We start from the raw sequence: 22,351 nt of genomic DNA on the forward strand, positions 1-22,351 counted from the left end.
CATAAAAATAACTTTTTCAGCTTTGGGCTTCCAGATAAAAATGTCATTTACAGAACCTATAAATTCTTATTTGTTAAATGGGTTTACGAAATCCAAATATTAAAGCACGTGATTTCTATGCATGTAGAATAAAAGCATATTAAAGTCTAATACATAGTTATGGCAACAATATTTTTGCTGTCTTTGATTCATTTAATATTTTATTACAATTTTTGCTATATAGTCTTAGTGAATGAAGAATGACAACTCTACCTCATATTTGTCAGAACTGTATCATACATCTATTATACACCATTTTGTACCTTGCAGGTTTATGTCTTTTGAGAAAGCTGTTACACAGCTCCTCAGTATATCCCATTTGATTTATTAATATTAAGCAGAATGTGATTAGACTACCACATCTCAATGAAATAATGTTCAGGTACATTAGTAATAGTTTCATTTCAATAAAATGAAAGTTGACATGACAGCTTTCCTTCCTTCATGTCAAAAAATGTCTTTCATATCTGCACATATTACTGTTGTATGCTCTTGCCTACTACATCTGTAAAATACTCTCTGCATCACTTTTTTGCATGAATCGAAGCCTTTGCAAGTATGATTAATGTGAATGCAGCATGCAAGGCTGACTACAGTCATTTGTGTGCCAGTATCATTGCTGGTATATCGCTCTGTATTTTAGGCCTCCAAGAATGATGTGATTAAATTTGAGTTCAGAACATCTATGTTAAAATCTGAACTTAATTAACATCTCTTCACCTAGAGAATACTCAGAAACTTCACCATGTCCTAAACAATGAGGACTGCTGTAACATAAATACACAACAGGAGTTTATGAAATGTCATTGTATTGATACAATTAAGTAAACTAGAATGCAGGATTTCAGTGGGGAACTAAAACTGAAAATGAGGACACTTGCCTACTTATTTCTATTTAACTATAATTCAAAATTCACATCGAGGCCTCCCTGATGGGGAAAGAATATACTAGTATTTAGTATATTCAGAGAAGTCCAAACAACCATCTATAGGGAACAAAGTTACTTTGCCTTCACATTTGCCATTAGAGACTGCAGACAATTAGATTCAGTGTCTAGGTAGGAGCACAAGACACTTCATTTAGTCAGGAAGCACTTCTAGTGGATTGCTAAATGAATATTCATTGCTACCTGATTTCAAACCTTATTGTTCTGACTTCATGACCGTAATTTTAAAACACATGAAAAAAAGAGGAAATATCCAGTACAGGTCCCTGAAAAGGACTGTGTGGACTGTAGCCAAACAAAACCACTACAGGACATTACAGAGTATTGTTAATTGTATGGCAAAAAAAAAAAAAAAAAACAAACACCGAAATAAATTTGATGGACTGAAAATATTTAAAAATATATCAGGCTGACTCTAACAAACAGATGAGGGATAACTTCTAACAGTAGATGCTAGTGAGAAGCGTTCTTTTTGTAGGTGTGTTTACTGTGTCTGTAGGTAAAATCTTTTGTTTCTGTCGTATTTTCTGATTTGGGTAATTTCCTGATGCAGTTCAGTAGCTGACCTATTGCCTCCTGAAATGGAGGTCCCTGTTAAAAGAAGGCTCAGTCAGAAAGGTCAGGTTGTTCAGGGCTTTACTGAGTAGAGAACTTCCAGGGAAAGAGACCGCACAACCTTTCGGGGCAACCTGTTACAACATTCAGCTGTCCTACTGGTCTTGTACACTTCTTGTCTTTATATTTTTCAGGTCAGCAAAGCCCGCTTCCCTTCTCTCAAGAAAAGCTACTTTTATTCATTCTCATGAATCTCAGATGCCCTTATTAAAGCCTCAGTTCCTGGAGCTCTCTCTCAGCCATGTGTATAAATTAATCTTCCAAATTTGCAGCAGTTCATTATCTTGGGAGAACCTCCTACTAAGCCTACCCTATGGCAGAACATAACACAGCATCCTGTGCCCTCCAAGGTTTACCTAAGGCTCCTACTAGCTCTTTGCATTTGCTATTGATTTATTTTGCAGACACCCCATGTAGTTTTTTGAGAAAGAAGCAATTAATAACTCAGCAGCATTAAGAAAAAAAAAAAAAAAAAGTAAAAAAAAACACCAAACCCAACAACAACAAAAGAAAGAGAAAACCCACCTCAATTTAACCTACCAGAAAATTCTTGTGAAGGTAATTACTGTTACTGCATAAAGAGTTTTGTTCTTAACTACTTTAAGAGAGATCCTTCTTCACATAGTACTTCTATGGAATAACAGAATATATAGAGTAATAGAATTAATAAGTTTTGATGCCTTTCTGTCATTGCACTATGACAAGTCTAAAAGACAGAGGACTGGAAGCATAATGCTCTCATTAGTCTTCACATTTGAACTATTACTGCAGACTTAGCTAATGTGTACAGCTAAGCCAGACTAGAGTGAAGAGATAATTTAGCCTTCTTCTTCAAAAAGTAATTGGATTTTATATAGAACCTAAACATAACATGATATGCACTTGAATAAACTTATTTTCAAATTTTCTGCATTAAACTAAGGGGTAAAATAACAGATATCCACCTAGCAAATAACAGAAATTAAAATCCAAAACCTGGAATATATGTGCTATATAGCAAACACAGCACATCATGCATTTGTTAAAATAATGCAAAAAGACGCTAGAAAATTACTAAATTCTGAGGCTTAGCATACATTACCTTGATAGAACACTCAAAATGACTAAAATTTTCATTCCAGCACACAGCATGAAGCATCATTTCTTAGTAACCAACAATAAGAACAATCTATCCACAACTGACTGTGAAATTCAGTCATCATATTGAACTGCGATGACCATACGTGCCATTAAAAACTTCCTAATTCACACAGTTCTAACCATGTTTGATTGCAACATTTGAAGAGCAAAATGAGTTCCATTTGGACAGCAGAACGTGAAAACAAAACCCAACATTCCCGTTTAAACTGATTTTCTCAAAATATGTTTTCAGATTAACTTAACTGTGAGAGATTTAAACTGTTTGGTACCAGAGGCTCACTCATATACTTGCACTGCAAAATTTAAATCAATTAGCATAATCAAGTCCTACCAAGTGTTTGTCAGCAAGATGAATTATGTCTTTTCTCTTAGTTTACCCTTGAGCTATTGTGATGAATAAAGTAAGCACACTAGCACTAGATAAAATGTAGAGTTCTGACAGAGAACCTTAAACTACTCCACTGAATTAGCAATGTCCATAAATGAAACTTACAAAGCTGTCATATTTCTGCATAGCAACCATTTTACAAGGATTGATTTTATGTCAATATGTACTTTAAATGTATAAACACTTAGATATTTTATGTTAAAAGTGTCTTATAGGCAGATATAAGCAGCTGTGCCATGTCTAGCCCAAATGCTTTCTCAGACTGTGATTAATAGCAGGCATTCAGAAAAAAAAGTGTGAGAAATCTGAGATTAATTCTATTTGCTTGTATCTGCAGATGGTTTCACCACTTTGAACTATTTTGAATCTTAATAAATACTTATTTTTATTTCAGTACTGTTTGTTCTAATGTTTTTATATATGGCTTCCAAATATATGTATGCTGAAATAGTCTACTATAACTTTGGTAATAAAAGGAATGAAAGCTTAAGTCATTATTGTTACACATACCATCATCAATAGGAGTATGACCAGCAGGTCGAAGGAGGTGATCCTGCCCCTCTACTCTGCTCTCCTGAGACCTCACCTGGAGTATTGTGTGCAGTTCTGGTGTCCTCAACATAAAAAGGACATGGAACTGCTGGAACAAGTGCAGAGGAGGGCCACGAGGATGATCAGGGGACTGGAGCACCTCCCGTATGAAGACAGGCTGAGAAAGCTGGGGCTGTTCAGCCTGGAGAAGAGGGGGCTGCATGGAGACCTCATAGCAGCCTTCTAGTACCTGAAGGGGGCCTATAGGGATGCTGGGGAGGGACTCTTCATTAGGGACTGTAGTGATAGGACAAGGGGTAACAGGTTAAAACTTAAACAGCGGAAGTTTAGATTGGATATAAGGAGGAAATTCTTTCCTGTTAGGGTGGGGAGGCACTGGAATCAATTGCCCAGGGAGGCTGTGAATGCTCCATCCCTGGCAGTGTTCAAGGCCAGGTTGGATGAAGCCTTGGGTGGGATGGTTTAGTGTGAGGTGTCCCTGCCCATGGCAGGGGGGTTGGAACTAGATGATCTTAAGGTTCTTTCCAACCCTAATTATTCTATGATTCTTTGATCAACAGTTTCATATAGGATATTCAAACAAAAAGGTTTTTGAGAGATGAAGTGCATGAATTACTTGGCCCCTTCTTGCATGCCAGTTTTGTTGGGTTTTTTTCACCTCATAACATTATTTTACAAAACCTACACTGAGAGCAGAAACCTTGACGTTTCAGTGGGAGATATACATTTCAAAGGGTCAAATTGTTCTTATAAACTGAAGGTAAAAGAGCAAATTAAATACATCAGCTGGAAGAAATCCATAAGATAGTAAAGTTCAAAATATCAGAAATAGAATTTGCAACTTCCCTGAAATTAATAGTTTACAGAAACCATTAAGGATTCTCTATGAATTTTGTTAGTGCACTTTTCATTTCTATGTTATAACATGGGGAAAATGAGTATTTTTACAGCTCATTTTATCATTAGTTTTTTTCATATTCTGCAAATCATAGACACTCAAGGAAGAATGGGTTTCTAAAGAATAAGCAACATTTTCTGGAAGATAATCCATTGCCCTTCTTGCAATGAACAGCAAAAAATCTTAAGCAAGAAATCCAGTATCAACTACTTGATAACTAACCAAAACCTTTTGCCAGTAGTCATGTGTAACCAATGCATAGCAGAGCTATGGCTTAAAATTCAAACCTAAAAGAATACATCACTACAAAATTAAAATCTTTTCCTATTGTGTTAGAAATGCATGTGCTGATTTTGCACAGTATGTACACAGGAAACTCCATATTCTCAGGAAGTATCGAACCTCCTACATACATACGCACATCTGTATGCAAACATGCATAAGCGTCAATTGCCTAGTCCTTTCAAAATGCAGCAGACTCACAGTGCAGTTTCAAGGACAGACTAACATCACTCAGCATTGTGTCAGATGAAGAAAGTACTCACCCTGCAGCTCCTTGCCTTCACCACTTTCTTTCACACTCTAACTGTAACAGAGCTTTTATAACGCTGCTTAAAGACTTAAATTGTGGAATTCATCCAGTTTAAAATGTTCTTAAAAACCAATCAACGAAACCAATAAACCCCCCCAAAAAAACAAAACCAAAACAAATAAACAGAGCAAAACATTCAAAATGGCTACCAGTTATCCAGTACATCATGATTTACTGGGTGGTTACCTGTCAAGTGGAGACCAGTGACAGTGATGTTCCTCAGGGGTCAAGTACTGGGACCAGCACTGTTTAACATCTTTGTCAGTGACATGGATAGTGGGGTCAACTGCACCCTCTGCAAGTTTGCCAAAGACACCAGGCTGTGTGCTGCAGTTGATACTCTGGAGCGAAGGGATGCCATCTAGAGGTATTGCTACAGGCTTGAGAGGTGGGCATGTGTGAACCTCATGAAGTTCAACAGGGCCAAGTGCAATGTCCTGCACCTGGATCGAGGCAATCCCAAGCACAACTACAGGTTGGGCAGAGAATGGAGAGAGTAGCCCTGAAGAGAAGGACTTGGGGGTGTTGGTTGACAAGGAGCTCAATGTGACCCAGAAACGTATGCTTGCAGCCCAGAGAGCTAACCACATCCTGGGTTGGATCAAAGGAAGCATGACCAGTCAAGGGAAGTGATCCTCTCCTCTACTCCACTCTCATGTGACCTCACCTAGAATACTGTGTTCAGCAATGGGCCCCAAGGTAAGAAGGATGTGGACCTGTTGCAGTGAGTCCAGAGAAGGACCATGAAGATGATCAGAAGATGAAGCACTTCTCCTTTGAAGACAGGCTGAGAGAGTTGGGCTTCTTCAGGAGAAAAGAAGTCTCCAGGGAGACCTTAGAACAGCCTTCCAGTACCTAAAGGGAGGTTACAAGGAATCTGGAGAGGGACTTTTTACAAGAGTATGTGATGGTACAGAAGGTGTAATAGCTTTAAACTGAGAGTAGATTTGAGTAGTTTAGATATAAGCAAGAAATTCTTTATTGTAAGTGTGGTGAGGCACTGGAACAGGATGCCCAGAGAAGCTGTGGATGCTCCATATCCGTAAGTGTTCAAGGCCAGGATGGACAAGGTTTTCAGCAAGCTGGTCTAGTGGTAAGATGTCCCTGCCCATGGCATAGGGTTGGAAATAGTTGATCTTTAAGGTCCCTTCCAACCCAAACCCTTTTGTAATTCTGTGTGCAATGAGCCAAGCAAGAAGAATACCTTTTGCAGCTGCAATCTTTACCGTTTGGGAAACTGCAGTGTTATATCTATGTACAGAGCTCCTGCACATGCAACACAGCTGACACTTCTGGAAAGAACTGATCTACTGCATATGTATAACATAACTGTGTATCATGCGCTAGCGGTCCCTGCTTCACTCACCGCATCTTACATAAATGCATAAAGTTCTTAGAAGTCCAATCTGGAAGCTGTTCAGTTGTATATCGGAAAAACAGGTACACAGTAATATAAAGAAAAACTCATTCTGAATAAAAATGTTTGAAGCTAAGTGTATGAATTTTTAAGATATTTTAACTGAAAAAAAAATGTACCAGGTAGTTTTGGAAACAAACAAACAAAAGGCAAAAAACAAACCAACCAACCAAACAAATAAAAACCAGAAACTGAAACCAAAACCAAAAAACAAACAAACAAAAAAAACCAACCCAAACCAAAACCCCTAAACATTAAATCAATTCTTATACAAGAAAACACCAGCAACAATGTAAATCGAGGAAGCTGGCTTTAGTGATGTTGTAAATATGTAACTTTCAAAAACAGCTTGGATCCCTTGCAGGAAAAGTCAGAAAACTGAAACTATGTAGAAGCATCAAAGCAAGAAAAAGTAGTGAAGTTTTTACTAGGAGTTAGTCCACACAAATTAAAATTGTGGTCAGCCCTGGAACACTGTTTTGAACACAAAGATTCTGTCAGATTACCAAATTTTAGAAGGATGCCCCAGATAACCACATAATTCAAAAGTCATTACATTTGATAAAATTTCCATTCCTGTGCACTTTGCATTCTCAAGCAACATTCCTTTTGTTGATGTTGAGATCTGTAGATATAAATGAAAATTGTTTGACTAAGGAACCACAGATGCTCTCTCTTGAAGTTGTTGACTGGTCATGTTGGATTAAAACTGCATAAACAGAAAGTGCTATAGAAAAGTCAATCCCTCTTGAAACAAAGCTGTCAAAGTACATTTCATTTAGCTACTTTAAAATATCCCAATAAAAGCAGAAGGCTAAATGTCCTCTCTCAAACACAAAAGCAATTACATACCTACAGAACTTTTCAACAAAAAAAGTGATGCTTGGCACAGGCCTATTTTGACAGAAAAACTAAGACACTTCAGTTACGTGTTCAGAAAGACAGACTAAGGTGTTTACATGTAAGCACCCATCTGCTTTCTAGTCTCTGCTGATGGTCTTGGCTAGATCTCTGCTGTGTATCACAGGACTTTAAACACCTAATTTCCCAGATACCTGCAAGTAGGCACTTACATTTCACTATCAGTCTCCTAACAGAATTCTAACCTTTAACCACTGAGCAATACCAGGTTTTACCTAGGCTGTAAATGGTTGCCAGCAGAGAAGAGACTTTTTAAAGGTAAAAAATACACAGTAACAAAATCTGGCAGCTGTATGTGCTACTGTACTCTTGCACCGGTGGTAACTGTGATAAAATCTTAGAGGATTTTGAAGTTATTGTAGGCATTTCATAAGATGTCTAAAATGGACTACCACTAGAAAAGTTTGAATTGTCTAACCATATATATTAGTCCTCCAGACTCCCATTGTCACTGTTATAGTACAACAGCTACTTCAGTGAGTTCCTCTGAATCATTTAATCAACACAGCATGGAAATTAGAGATGTCTGGAGACCAGTTCTTGGAGCAACATGCATAATAATTTCATTTTAGCAGCAGATACAATTAACCATATTGCAAGAACAAGTACCCAGAATATAAAGAAAAAAAACAATGCAATTATAGAAGCTGACATTTGTCTCATAGTGACACAAGTGATTATGTTAAATAAACCCAACACATTTGAGGAAGGCTTTAAATGAAGTTAGGCCACGTTGACCTATTTTTGTACCCTAGTTTGCCTAAATAGTTGTAATTGGTCTTCTGAAAAAACACCTTCATTTCTCCCCTATATTCCTGCACCTTATTCCTCAATTCAATTATCACCTTAAACTTGCACCACTTTAAAATGATGTTTCCAGTGAAAGTATAAAAACACTGCAATATATCTTGTGGTATCTTTGCCATATATCCTACTCAAAAAGCTCATGCATCACTTCTCTAAAGCCCACGCTTGCTTTCTCATGAAGAATTTATGTTCTAAAAATATCCTCCACAATATCTTGCTCTATTGATACATATTTCCACTTCTTACAAGCAAGTAAGCAAACTGTTTTGCTAACTAGGAGTTCTGTCTTACTTTCAGACTAAGGAAACGGTGCTAACTATTTTTAGTATTTTCACCCAATATCCTTATGCACAAATATGAAAATTTAACATTGACAATACCCAAAGTGCTGGATCTACTCCCAAGAAGGCTGTGGGAAGTTTCTCTTAAAGCTACCAGAAGACAATAAAAAGTTTAATCAGCTAAAATATCAGGTCAAAATTGATGCAGATGTCAGTATGAGATGTTTATAGCATTCTTATACAGACAAGCAACAGCAAAACTATTGAACTAATAAGGAAGGAAAAAGAATTGGCATTTTAAAGTGTGCAGTTTATGTAAACCTTTAGAGAGTAGACTGCATATATCCCAGCACTAGTCTCTCCTACAATTCTTATCAACATATAGGAGCAACATTATACAACATAAAGGCTTGGACAACAACGGGAAGGTGGCTGGGCTCTGGGCAGTCTGGAAAAAAGATCTAAGTATTGTTAACTATAGTGATTTTAATCCCAGATAAATAGAAGGTATTTTCTAAGTAACAAAGGTAATAATTGTATGAAAAATTAGTCAGCACCCTCCCTTATACTTGGACAGGGTACAGCTGAGATTGCTTCAGAGAAGCAAGTTTGGTGGCGAGTTTGGTAATCTTATACTACCCAGGAGTGCAGCAGAAGAGCACAGTCCCCTTCTTTAAAGCCTTCCATCTCATACGTTCCCTGACAGCAGAACTCAGATACTCCTCTCTGAAGCCACCACTATCATAAATGATTTTCTAAGAAGGGCAAGAACAGAAGAACAACTGATGGAGAGGGATTCTGATAACAATGATTTACTGTTATCAGTGTGAAAATCCACAGAAAGGAGTACTCTATAAGAAACAAACTGAACCAGTATGTCTGGTTTAACTGGTTTAACTGGCAAGACCTTTTAAAATGGAGTGTGCAGACAGCCCAACACCATTTTAAGGTTGAAAAGATTCAGTGTAACAGGAGTTCTGATGTCACACACATGAAACACACATACCCCCCTCAAACTTTGTGAAAGGGGAAAAAAAAAAAAAAAAGGATGATTTTAAACCATGGCAGCTTTAAAAAGAATTCAACAGTACTGTTCTAGTGAACTAAGCTAAAGCTACACAATTGTAAGTACAGGATATTAGTAGCTCTTTAAGTTTAAGGAAATAATATGCATTAATTTCTAAAGTAATTTATTTAGTCTACTGGAAAGATTTCTACCCTTGTAATTTTCAGCAATCCTACAAAATACTGTTTTATTATGTACACTTTGAAGGTTAACACCTTCCCCACCAAGTTACTTATTTCAGACTACACTACAGATACTACTGGATTTCACAGACCTTAACAGCCAATCCTAATATAAAAATAAAAGAAGGACATGCATAAGATTGAAGGGAGACAGTCAGGAAATACAGAACTGCCACATCATGTTCTAAACTGTGACCTGTAAGTCCAAAGGAAGACTTACCTGCTTGAATGCTTTTGCAAATATATTTGCCTGAAGTTAGTTCCTAACTCCCTTATTAAAAAAGCAATGGAAATAGAGGAAAAGAGTATGAACAGAAATCCATGGGCAAAAGATGAGTGAAAGACACATTTCAACCATGAGTTGCAAGGATTTTCTGTGGGGAAGAACAGCAAAGTGGGCTAGTATCAGGATTAATCTGAGTTAAAGCATGGAATTGTAAGAATTATTTATAAAAATGCAGAATAGACAGAAGCACGTAACATGTATGCTCCTCTGCAGAACATCTATTGATGCATAACTGCCTTGATGTAATTGAAGTAGTCTCAAAGACAGCTGAAGTAATCTAAAATGTTTATACCTAAGATTTAAAACAGAAGGGGTTTTGCTTCCTATAGTTTTCATGTAACTGAAAAATGAGCCACTGTGATTAGTGAGCCTTTGGGATCTAAATAGAGGATAACAAGAGATAAGAAAAAACAAAACCAGCTCATGTCCCTGATCTTAATTGCAGATGGTGACACAGGAATAATTAAAAGCATCACCTTGAAAACTAGCCACTCATGCAAAACGATTAGGGTTTTGTTTGGGTTTTGCTTTTTTCTTTTTTAAACTGTATGAATAACTGACTTAGAGAAAGACATATGATCTCAGACAACAAAGCACACAAAATTAAGGAGTCAGTGAGAAGGACAGAAAAATTCAAACCCAAGAACTAAGATTACAGACCGTGAGACAAAATGCAAAAATACCTCTAGACTTAAAATCTAAGACAAGCTTTAAGCCTCTAAATATAGTCAAAGCCTAAAAATGGACACCACCTGCAGAGTATTCTGCTCTTTCTGATGGTCTGAAAACTGTCTGAAAACATGACGCAGAAAACAGTGAAAGCATGCAGGATTTCCAGCCCTAAATACACACAGTGGAACCAACACAGAAAGATATTAGTAGAACTTAAAACCACAATATGCTAAGCAAAATACTTGGAAGGCATTGACAGGTCTCATCTGCTCAAAATTCCAGGCCCTGGATAGATGTGTTAGCGAAAATTCAGTGTCATATAATTTCGAAGTGTGGGACACTCTGCAGACAAAAATTGGTTTATTCTATGAAATAATATGAGGTGTCATATAACTGATGAATAAAGTGTAAATAATTTCCAGGGCATAAACTTTTATCAGCCCACTTCAGTGCTCCTCATTCACAGGAGGTTTTTGAAAAGTACACGTGTACAAAAATATCTAGATAGAGTCATGTATACTTTTCTCCCACCTGTTTAATATTCCTTTGTATAAAGCTAAGGCATACCCTTCTGTATGAATTACCAAGACTTCTCTACATACACCTGAGAGATCATTTGACTAAGCAATGAAAACCTTAATAAAAAGTCTACATTTGGCTTATAACTTATCACCCAGAAACAATCTGTGTTATGGAAGGACTGTAGTTCTTCCCTTCTCCCTCCAGTATCAATTCTGTTCTCATACAGATCCACTACCCTTTTTTTCCCCTCTTTTTATTTTGCCTTCTTACCTTCTATCTCTATTGTCTATCTGCTTCTCCTATCCCCTGCGTAGCACTCTTACTCCTCAGCAGTAACATGTGGGGCAGAAACATATCTTCTTATAAGCCACTATGAAGATATTAAGCCATCCCAACACACAACAGCAATCAATATTGCAGTAGAAGCAGAATTCTGCACAAAATACAGATTTCTGAACCCAGAAGTATTGATAAAACCCAGGAATCACCACAACAATGAATCTCCAGCAGCTTGCTTCTTTATGCCCATATTTATTATTATATTATTTGGATTTATTGGAATATAAAGTCTGCAGATATCAACGGACTATTAAATGCTGTGATATTATTAATGGATCAATTTCTATGGAAATGCATGCATTCTCTCATTCTTTGATCCTTCCCAGCTGTTACATAAGGAAGCAAAATATCAAATATCTAGAAGAGGAAAACAGGAGGGGGAGAAGATGGACAATACACTAATATAAGCTTGAAATACAGAAAGAAAAAAACTACCGGACTGCTCCTTTCCCTCATTTCTCTGCTTTATGGTTCTACAGATTGACTAGACCTCAACCCAAACCAATGTACCAATAAAACCAACCACAGACTGTGTACTATGAAACAGAAATCCATTTTTGCCAATCTGTTAACCCGATCGGCTAGTACTTAAAACAGGCTAAATACTTAATCACTTAAGAAACTAACACAGAAACAGAGAAACTGTATAGTATTAAACTTGTTTGCAAACCATATTTAGCTCAAGTCTTTGCAAATTTAATAGACCATAAAATTGATCAAACAAAATTAAAAAGTTGCTCTGTAGTAACACTGACAGATTCAACTATTTCTGTGATTCATCCACAACAAATTCATGTCTTCAACACTAACTAAAACCACTGTAAACTAGCACGAGGTCACCTGATCTCCTTAAAACTCCCATCCCTACACTTAAAAATTAAATTAGGGCTTTAAATATTTTTTATTCTATTCTTCCTCTAATAATGCCTCAGTAGTTTTAATTACTTACATTTTACATAGTAATATTAGTCCTGCAAATAGTCAATCCTACTTAAAGCTGCTGGTTTAGAAATAACTAGAAGCTATGATCCAGGATAGTGCTTGTTTTCCTTCACCACACAGCAGTAATTCAAATGTCCCTTCTTATGAATTAACAACTCCCTTCAAGTTAGTATGCTATTCTTACTTTTTGGTGAAATTTTCTGAAATGCCTAATCTATTTTACAGATGACTGTCTTGGTGGGATGTGCATAAAACTGCCTACATACAGCTCACAGCTATTTTGTGAATGGTAATAGAATTCACTCTTCTAAGTGAATTATTATTGTATATTTTGCATATTATGTATATAGTATTGTATATTATTACAAAAACTTATGCAGGGTGTGATGATTATCCCTCAGAATAACCTGCAGTTATTCACTGTAAGCATGTCTTCTCGTATGGTACCCTACGTGTCAAATGCATCATGATTAACTTCGCCTATCTAAAGCATAGGTTTGCCTAACCTAATCACCCAGATCCTCCATCCAATTCATTGGGACAGGCAAGCACAAAAAGAGAACAATTCATCCCATCTATATCACACATCTTTTAAAACAGGATAAAATGCTCTCTCAGGGTGTCTGCTTGCCTAGTTAATTATAAAGGAAGCCTAGGTGATTATGTTTTATTAAACAGATAAAATACATTTAAATAAAATATAAATCAGCCATTACACAGCAACAGACAGAGTATTTCTGACAGTATAGTTACATTAACTGCTCAGAAAGACACAGACTAAGCAGATAAATGGTAGTTGCTGTCATCAGAATTGAAATCAGATTCAGCTGTAAGCACAGCACCTGTAGCTACCTTATATTCTACCATGGCCCAGTATCGCTAAATTGGCAAAACTTCATATGACAAACTTGGCCTGGAATGCAACCATAAGAAACTTGAGTCAATACATTAATTGACATATTAGTTATAGCATAGAATCATAGAATAGTTTGGGTTGGAAGGCGCCTTAAAGGTCACCTAGTTCTAAAACCCCCTGCCATGGGCAGGGACACCTTCCACGAGACCAGCTTGCTTAAAGCCTCGTCCAGCCTTGCCTTGAACACTGCCAGGGTTGGGGCAGCCACATCTTCTCTGGACAACCTGTGCCAGTGTATCACCACCCTCATAGGGAAGAACTTTTTCCTAATAGCTAATCTAAGTTCACAGCTAAGTATGATTGCTGAGATGCAAAAGAATCCTGCTGGTTATTAGTGTTTATTCTGTGCATTCAGAGTTTATAATCTCCTTTAAATGAGAACTAGAAGTACAGTTCACAGCAAACATTAAAGTGTTCTAAGAAACTGAAATACAGAGCAATGTGTACTGGAACAAATTTGCTTTGAGAGCTGTATACAAACATCATCCCCCAGGTCTGGGTAGTGTGGTGGGATGGTAGCAAAAAACAACATGGTAAATTTTCTTGTGAATTTAAACAACTCACTTGGTAAAGACAGATCTTTGATTCTGAATTCAAAGCAAGGAACACAGATTCCAATGCTGGATTAACCACCTGTTTGTGTTTTCACATGTTAGAAGTTTTGTCCTTACCCAATGTACTTAAAAAAAATAACAGGTATACTCAGGCCTTTTAAAAAACTAATCTGTCCAAACAAAAACAGCAAGAACAACAAAAGCTTTATTTAAACCTGATACTTATCAGGAAAAGATAGCATGAAAAGACAGTAAAAAATTTATGCCTGCTGCACTCATAAATACTGCTTTTTCTTGCCTCCTCTAAAGTCTGTGATCAAAAGATAGAACACTCTTGGCAATAATACATTTGGGATTACAGAAGAAAAACAAAAGAAGCCGGGAACAAACGAAAATTGTTGCTGTGTAGTCAGTATTGTAATTTTTATTAAAACTTCTCTTTTTAAGGAATATATGCCCCTACCTGGAACATAAAAGTTCAGAAGAAAGTAAGATATTTTGGAAAGGAATTCAGAACAAAAATGCAGCTAACAAATGCTAATTTCAATGCCCAAGCCGTGTTGGTGACACACTGTATCAAGTCTTCAAAAACCTTGCTTTTCTCACCTCAAATTAGGATGACAAAGTATTGTGTGTTTAGCTTTCCATGCCTCTTCTAAACATTTTACTCATTTCTTTTCCAGAAACACACTTTCTCTACTGTATTTCCGAATGTCTATTTTTTGCTGTTTACAAACAACTACAGATAGTTTGAGTTAGAGGGATTGAATTAGAAACATTTCCAACATGCATATAATTTCCAGAAAGACAGTATAAACATCCAATTCAATCCACTGGTTCATACGCAATGGTTTAAGATAATTTGTTTTATACAGAGTGCTTTCTCAGATTTCACATATAAAGTAGTATAAGTGTAGCTTTAAAGTATACAAATTCTAGAATGGATTTATTTACCTTGTTTGGTAACTAACTTTCATAAAGGAGGCCTAAAAGAACCCATACCACTAAGAACTTAATTAAAATACGTATACTGAAAATACAATTTTTTTCCCAGTAGAAATTATAACAGCTTGTTCTTTTTGTGGCCACAGAATTTCTACAGTTCCCGCTTTGGTACCATTAGGAGTTATATACATGCCTCAAATATTAATGAAGATTAAAAACTTTCCTTCTTTCTCTGTCAGCTGCACTAACAGAGCTTAGATTTACAAATAATGTAAGATGAAGTGAATAAAATATTAAAAGAGTTTCCTCCATAACAGTGACAAAAGCTGTAGGTAGAGTTCAGATTAAGATGCATCAAGACGTATAAAACATCTGAACAAGGATTGGCATTAATATATAAATGTATTCTTTACACCCAATGTTAGATACTCAGCCAATTAAGCAGCAGAGACCCAGCCAATATATGTAGTTGATTTTAAAATTTGCATACTATTTATCTGATTTACTGAGGCTTTCCACGGTTATGGAATTGAACACAAGCAGTTTCATACATCTGCAGTCACCATACAGCCTAAACAGTTTGGTTTTCACGTCATTTTATTACACTGCTCTAAGCAAGCAGATTGCTATTATGTGGTTTAAAAATTATTTCTAAAAGCAAAGAATTTCAGATGACATCTGCATGTATTCTATTGGAAAATAATTTTAACCATGAAATCTGACAACAAGGACTCACTTGGCCCTATATATTAATAACAGAAACCTACCAACCGGCATCAAAATGCACTTGTGCCCTGTTTCAACTCCCCAGGTTAATTAATGGGAACTAATATTGTTAAAAAGAGCAGGACTTAAATCTCTACTGTCAAAAATCAGTTTTGATCTTATGATGCAGTTACTTTAGATGGAAGAACAAGGCAACAAGCTGAGATCAAAGAACATTAGGTCTTGAAAAGAGGGAGATGGTCCAGTCGAGCCTTCTTGCACTGAGATGAAATCAGTAACAGTTGAATTATTCCTGGCAGTACTTTGTCTAATTTACTCTTTACATCAAGAATTCTGGTTCAAAACCCTTGCTCAAGCATGGCCAGCTATAGCCAGTTGCCCACGACCATGTCCAGATGACTTTTTGTAATTCAGAATTATCTTCTCCATTACTTCACCTGTATTTTAACTTCCCACTTTTTTTTTTCCAACTTTGATGGAAATAATATATCAATTCTTCCTAAATCAGCACAATGACATCCTAAATCTGATTTTTATGACACTTATGTGAAAAATTACAGAATTGATTTCTTCACTGCTACAGCAAAGGTAAATTCAATATATTCAGGCTAGCTGGTTGAAAGCCCGAAGATCTTAAAAAAACACATCAGTGCAATGATGTGGATTTGTATTTGTATTTTTCAGGTTTTGCTACTGACAGATTTATGTCCATCCCCCACTGTAGGAAGACTATGATCACATTACTTTGATAGTGCAGTAATATTATGGCTCAATTTCACTTTAATTTATCCTATTGCTTAAGAAATAGCTACTAAAGCAGTTTTCAATATGGGAACTGAACTAGTACAATATACATTACACAATAATGGATAGAAAATTACCACTGGGGGAAAAATAAGTATGGCAAATGATACAGTTTTAATTTATTACATTTTCAAAACTCCAGCTAAATATTTTTTTCAGAAAGTTTGTATGAACATAACCTCCCCAGTCAAGTAACATACCACCCTGGCCAGAAAAAAAAAGAGCTTTGGATTTTGAATAAAAATGTATTTTTACTCTTAAACAAGATCTGCATCTCTCTTTCTTTGCATCACTTTGCTCAACTACCATCAGCTGTGGGCAAAAAGTCACTGCAAACAGAATAAAATTTAAAATATCATTAAAATACAACACTTACTTAACAATAAGTGGGATATTTAAAACTATTTATTGGCTAACACACACAAAATATACCTACAATTTCACAAGGTGACTAAGAATCAGTATTATCAACACCCAGGCAAGACACGGAGAGCCTTTTCCCCTTAACTTCTATCATTCAAGTTGGAAAGGGCCATCCTTCACTGTTATCTGGAAACGTTCCTTAATGGCACTGATTTGACATCTCTTCCTGACTCCATTTCTGCTCTCAGGTTTGTATACCTTTTCATGCTGGTGTTTTCCAACTTGAGTTTTTTGCTGATTCCCATCACAACAATATCATAGAATCATAGCACAGTTTTAGTTGGAAGGTACTTTAAAGAACCTCCAGTTCCAACCCCTGCCATGGACAAAGACACCTTTCACTAGACCAGGTTGCTCAAAGCCCGTCCAACCCACATCACTTATTTTATCTTCCTTGTCTTGCATTATTCTACTCTGCAGTCATTTTCTCATCTCTCTCAACTCAGCAGTCTCCTCAGAAATCTAAGCTATGGTTATACATGCCATATCAGGGATGAGGATACTTGATCATGGCTGAATGGAGAGGGGAAGAGAGGAGAGTGAGTTTTGGCAAGTTGCTTTTTCGTAATGAAGAACGCACCTCTGTATCCACTCTTTTGTTTCTGTAAATAGGATGGGACTAAATTTTGGACCTGCTGCCAAGGGGTGTGCTCCAAGTGTCTAACACACAGAGGAAATGCTGTACCTAGAAAACATGAAACAGCCACACTGCAAAACCCTATCTGCTCAGAAGTACGAAGGCAGGTACCAATGCAGCTCTGCAAGTCCAGCACTCCATTCTTCAAGCAGAACTCAAGGTATCTAAGTGATGTAAGGAAACATACTGATAAAAATGCAGACTCTGAACACATTCTATACCCACAGACTAACATCCTGCTATCACAACACATCACAAACAGTAATTTCAGGCTAAAATGTATAAAAACAAAGAACTGGACAAAGCAGGCAAAGCATATTAAAAGCTTCTGAGAACACACCCCAAATTGGCTCTTCATGTAGCATGCTAACTAAAATTACTGTAAACTATGAAAGGGCTCATTGTTCATATAATGAAATATTTTGAAATTTATTACATGACAAACATTAAAGTGTATTTACATGACATGCTCGTTTGAGGAAAGCATAGAGAAAGCACATCCTTCTATTGAAACGTGTCATAACATTTGGTCATGTTAGCACTAAGATTCATCATAAGCTGCCTGACTAACATATACTTAATTTCAAAGAAAGCCTTGACATTTTTTTGTGTGGCCTTTAATTCTTGCCTTATTATCAACAGTTTGATTGTCTTAATGCTTACCTAGCCTCGTATTTTATTATTCTTTCCCGAACAAGCATTCTAACTTCCCAACACTTGAACAAAAATGGAATTTACGTACCTAACTCACTTTATTTCAAAAGCATACGCATGCATTATGCTAACACTTCACGGTGGTATGAAAAAAATTGTTTGACAAAAACCGGAGGAATTAAAATTAATTTGCGGTTACCGGTAGAATTTAACAGGGACATAAATAAAATTCCAGAAAGAAGTGACAAAGGCAACTAGAATGCTACAAAAAAACATACATGCTTTTGTTCCTTTTCTGTGGGGTGTTACACTTTTTTTTAATACCTGCTCTTTCACTTGAGATAGAAAATTGAAATACTTTTAATGTTTTCTATTTATACTGCAAATGAAACGGTACTGACTCACGTCATCAAAAAAAATTCGATACCTTTTCTCACAACTGAGAGACTGAGTTTAAATACTCATTTTGCTGCTATAGCAAAATAAAAATAGGAGATACTTCACAATTCTACCAACAGGGTAATAGCCTTCTATTTCTTAAATACTATCCTTTACAAATATGCCATAAGGAGAGTAACTATGTAAGACTGCCTTAAATTGTTATGCAGGTTAGTCCCTTGTTTCTGATGTGTGTTTGCAGCTCAGGAATGACCATGTGTCACACTGCAACAAGGTATTTTTGTGAGCTTCTACTGAATGTGCATGAACCTCATGAAGTTCACAAAGGCCAAGTGCAAGGTCCTGCACCTGGGCCAGGGCACAACCACAGGCCAGGAGGAGACTGGATTGAGAGCAGCCCTGAGGAGAAGGACTTGGGAATGCTGGCTGACAAGAAGCTCAACATGACTCTGGAACATATGCTTGCAGCTAGTATGCTGGGCCTCATCAAAAGGAGCATGACTAGGTCAAGGGAGGCGATTCTCCCTCTCTACTCCACTCTTGTGAGACCTAACCTGGAGTGCTGCGATCGGCTCTGGGACCCCCAATACACGAGGGACATGGACCTGCCTGAGCAAGTCCAGAGAAGGGCAATGAATATGATAAGATGGCTGGAGCACCTCTCTCATGAAGACAGGCTGAGAGAGTTGGGCTTGTTCAGCCTTGAAAAAAAGAAGGCTCCAGTGAGACCTTACAGCAGCCTTCCAGTACCTAAAAGGTAGATATTCCATTCAGTAATTTCACACATATGTAATTCAGCCACTAAACAGAATCTGGCTATGTACTTGGTTTTAAAATTTCAGCGAAAATTACAAGCAGGTCAGGTTCATAGACACATACTAGATCTGGAATATTGATTACTATATCGTATCAGTCCTAAACTTGTTTTCATAATTTTGAAATGTAAGTATCATCACCCTGATTTGGTTCTATTTTACTGATGAACAGAGACCTCAGATTTCCATATATTTCATGCATTAGTAATACAGTTACTCCTATAACCAAACAACATAACTACTCTTCATTAGGGACTGTAGTGACAGGACAAGGGGTAATGAGTTAAAACTTAAACAGGGGAAGTTTAGATTCGATATAAGGAGGAAATTCTTTACTGTTAGGGTGGTGAGGCACTTAAATGGGTTGGCCAGGAAGGTTGTGAATGCTCCATCCCTAGCAGTGTTCAAGGCCAGGTTGGACAAAGCCTTGGGTGTCATGGGTTAGTGTGAGGTGTCCCTGCCCATGGCAGGGGGTTTGTAACTAGATGATCTTAAGGTCCTTTCCAACCCTAACTATACTATGATTCTAGGATTCTGTTTTGAAATATGGAAAACTAGATGTTCAGGCAAATGTTATTAAGTCTGTGGAAACAACCAGCTGTTGAGAAATTGTTTAAACTCAGACAATAACCTTGAATCCAATCTGTCAGGTATGGCATTTGAGAAAAAAAGGCTGAAATTTTGTACCAATGAGACCCCTCAGTCACAATACACCTGTCGCAGGTTAACCCTAGCTGGATACCAGATGCCCACCAAAGCCACTCTATCACCCCCCTCCTCAGTTGGACAGGGGAGAGGAAATAAACAAAAGGCTCGTGGGTTGAGATAAGGACAGGGAGAGATCACTCACCTGTTGCTGTCATGGGCAAAACAGACTCAGCTTGGGGAAATAAGTTTAATTTATCACCAATCCAATCAGGGTAGGATAATGAGAAATAAAAACAAATCTTAAAAACACCGTTTCCCCACCCCTCCGTTCTTCCTGGGCTCAACTTCACTCCTGAATTTTCTCTTCCTCCTCTCCACCAGCATCAACAGTGGGCTGTGGTCAGTCCATCACACATTTCTGCCACTCCTTCCTCTTCAGGGGAGCACTCCTCACACTCTTCCCCTGCTCCTGCATGGGGTCCCAGTGTGGGAGATAGTCCTCCATGAACTTCTCCAACATAAGCTCTTCCCACAAGCTGCAGTTCCCCTGCAGCAGCAGGTCCGTCTTGGAGTTGGTTGCATGAGCTCCGTTGGACACAGGGAATGCATTGACAATTTTACAGCATTTCATAATATTATGACATCATCAGTAGTTTTTACACATATATGTATCACACATATATACATATGTAACATACATATCACACATGATACTTTTTCTTGCTGTTGGGTGAAAACATCTGAGTGGAATAGTATGACAAAAACTGAGCTCCTTGAAGATGTCCAAGGCTCAAAAAGATAGAGCTGAACACAGCGTAGAGGACTGAATATGTCAGATTTCTTTTTCTGATGAATAGTACACACATACAGAAAAAGCCTTTAAAAAGGAAAAGAACAACTATTAGTTATAAAGTGTATTTGGAAGCGGCACAACACTTCTCAAAGCTATATGACATATACAATCAAAAGTTAGATCAAGACCCAAATCCTCAGGTTTTCTTCTAGGCCCTTGTTAATGCATGCTAACTACACTCAAAAACAATTTAGTTTTCCCATTTGGATTTTCTTGCCTAGAGCAGACAGTCATTTTCCCCTTTTGGTGTCACTCCTGTAACAAAACAGGAGGCAAAACATATGAACTTTCAATTTCTGTTATTTACTGAAATAGAGAGGAGCCCCACATCATCCTCATGATACTGGGACCTAAAGAAAGAAAACAATCACTTTGGGTTTTTTTTTCGTAATACAAATTAATTTTCCAATACTTCCACTAACATTCCTTATCCTGAGAACCCCAGGTGCTATGCAATATTGTAAGAGGTACCCGATGTACCACTGCCTTGAAGTAACAGTCCTTTTCACTTACATTGGCAAACAAGAACAGTTTTTTTGTGATGCAGTAGGTAATACATCAAGCCAAATGATTTTTTCCTAGGTTTTGCTGATCATGCTTAGAGCTGAAAATGTCAGCCTTCAGATTTCACATTATACGAAATGAATTCTACACCTTCTCCTAATGTAGTCCTCAGCATTTTCTCCAAAAAGAACAGAACCAATCAAGCCATGAAATCATATTGCCTCCTACAGTAGTTCCATCTGAAGGGGCTTACAGAAGACAGAAAATAACCAAACCCACAAACCAAAAATACAACAATAAAACTTCTAACAATCACGCAAACATACATCCTAATGCAGTCATTTCCTTCTGTCTTCCTTATGTGCTTCAAAAAATCCCCATGCAACTAATTCACTCCTTATATAAGGAGTCCAGCGTTCTACTCACATTAAGAGCAGCAAAGATCATTACTGGCTTTCAAGTAGAAGAGACCACTGTTCTCAATTTAGAAAAACAAATGACAGTAACCATATTACTACTGTACATACCGGTTCCCAGCCTTTCAAGTCCTCTTTATTGATCTAAACCTCATTTCGAACAAACATTTTCTCAGTTTGGCATTTTGCCAGGTCATCTGCAGGAATCCAGTCCTGAAAACATGAGTCTTAAAAATCTTTTAAGACTTGGAAATCTAAGCAAAGATCTATGAAGGGAAAAAAAAAAAAAAATAAAAAAGGAACACAAGTATCTCCAAGTCAGAGCAATGCTTATCCTCTATTTGACTTTACTGTGTTTAGGTTAATGACTTGTAACATCATCTACACAGGAGAGCTATTTTAATTGCACTGCACTGCAGAATATAGTAAACTGCTGTATTATACCTGCAAG

General features: G+C 37.1%; 1 protein-coding gene across 9 annotated transcripts in view; it reads right to left on the reverse strand.

The window, feature by feature from the left end:
• The window catches only part of IMMP2L (inner mitochondrial membrane peptidase subunit 2), a 462,983-nt gene that overhangs the window by 395,940 nt on the left and 44,692 nt on the right, over positions 1-22,351 (reverse strand). The window contains exons 5-6 of one of the 9 annotated variants that reach the window (XR_010615938.1): positions 22,012-22,166; positions 20,036-21,004 (exon numbers count right to left, since the gene is read on the reverse strand). The exons of the other annotated variants lie outside the window; for them this stretch is intronic. The gene's annotated coding sequence lies outside the window, so the exon portion shown is untranslated. Of the gene's footprint in view, positions 1-20,035; positions 21,005-22,011; positions 22,167-22,351 lie in introns of those variants that run through there. 9 annotated transcript variants of the gene reach the window in all.

This window comes from Lathamus discolor, chromosome 1, assembly GCF_037157495.1.
Source record: "Lathamus discolor isolate bLatDis1 chromosome 1, bLatDis1.hap1, whole genome shotgun sequence".
Classification (NCBI taxonomy): Eukaryota; Metazoa; Chordata; class Aves; order Psittaciformes; family Psittacidae; genus Lathamus; species Lathamus discolor.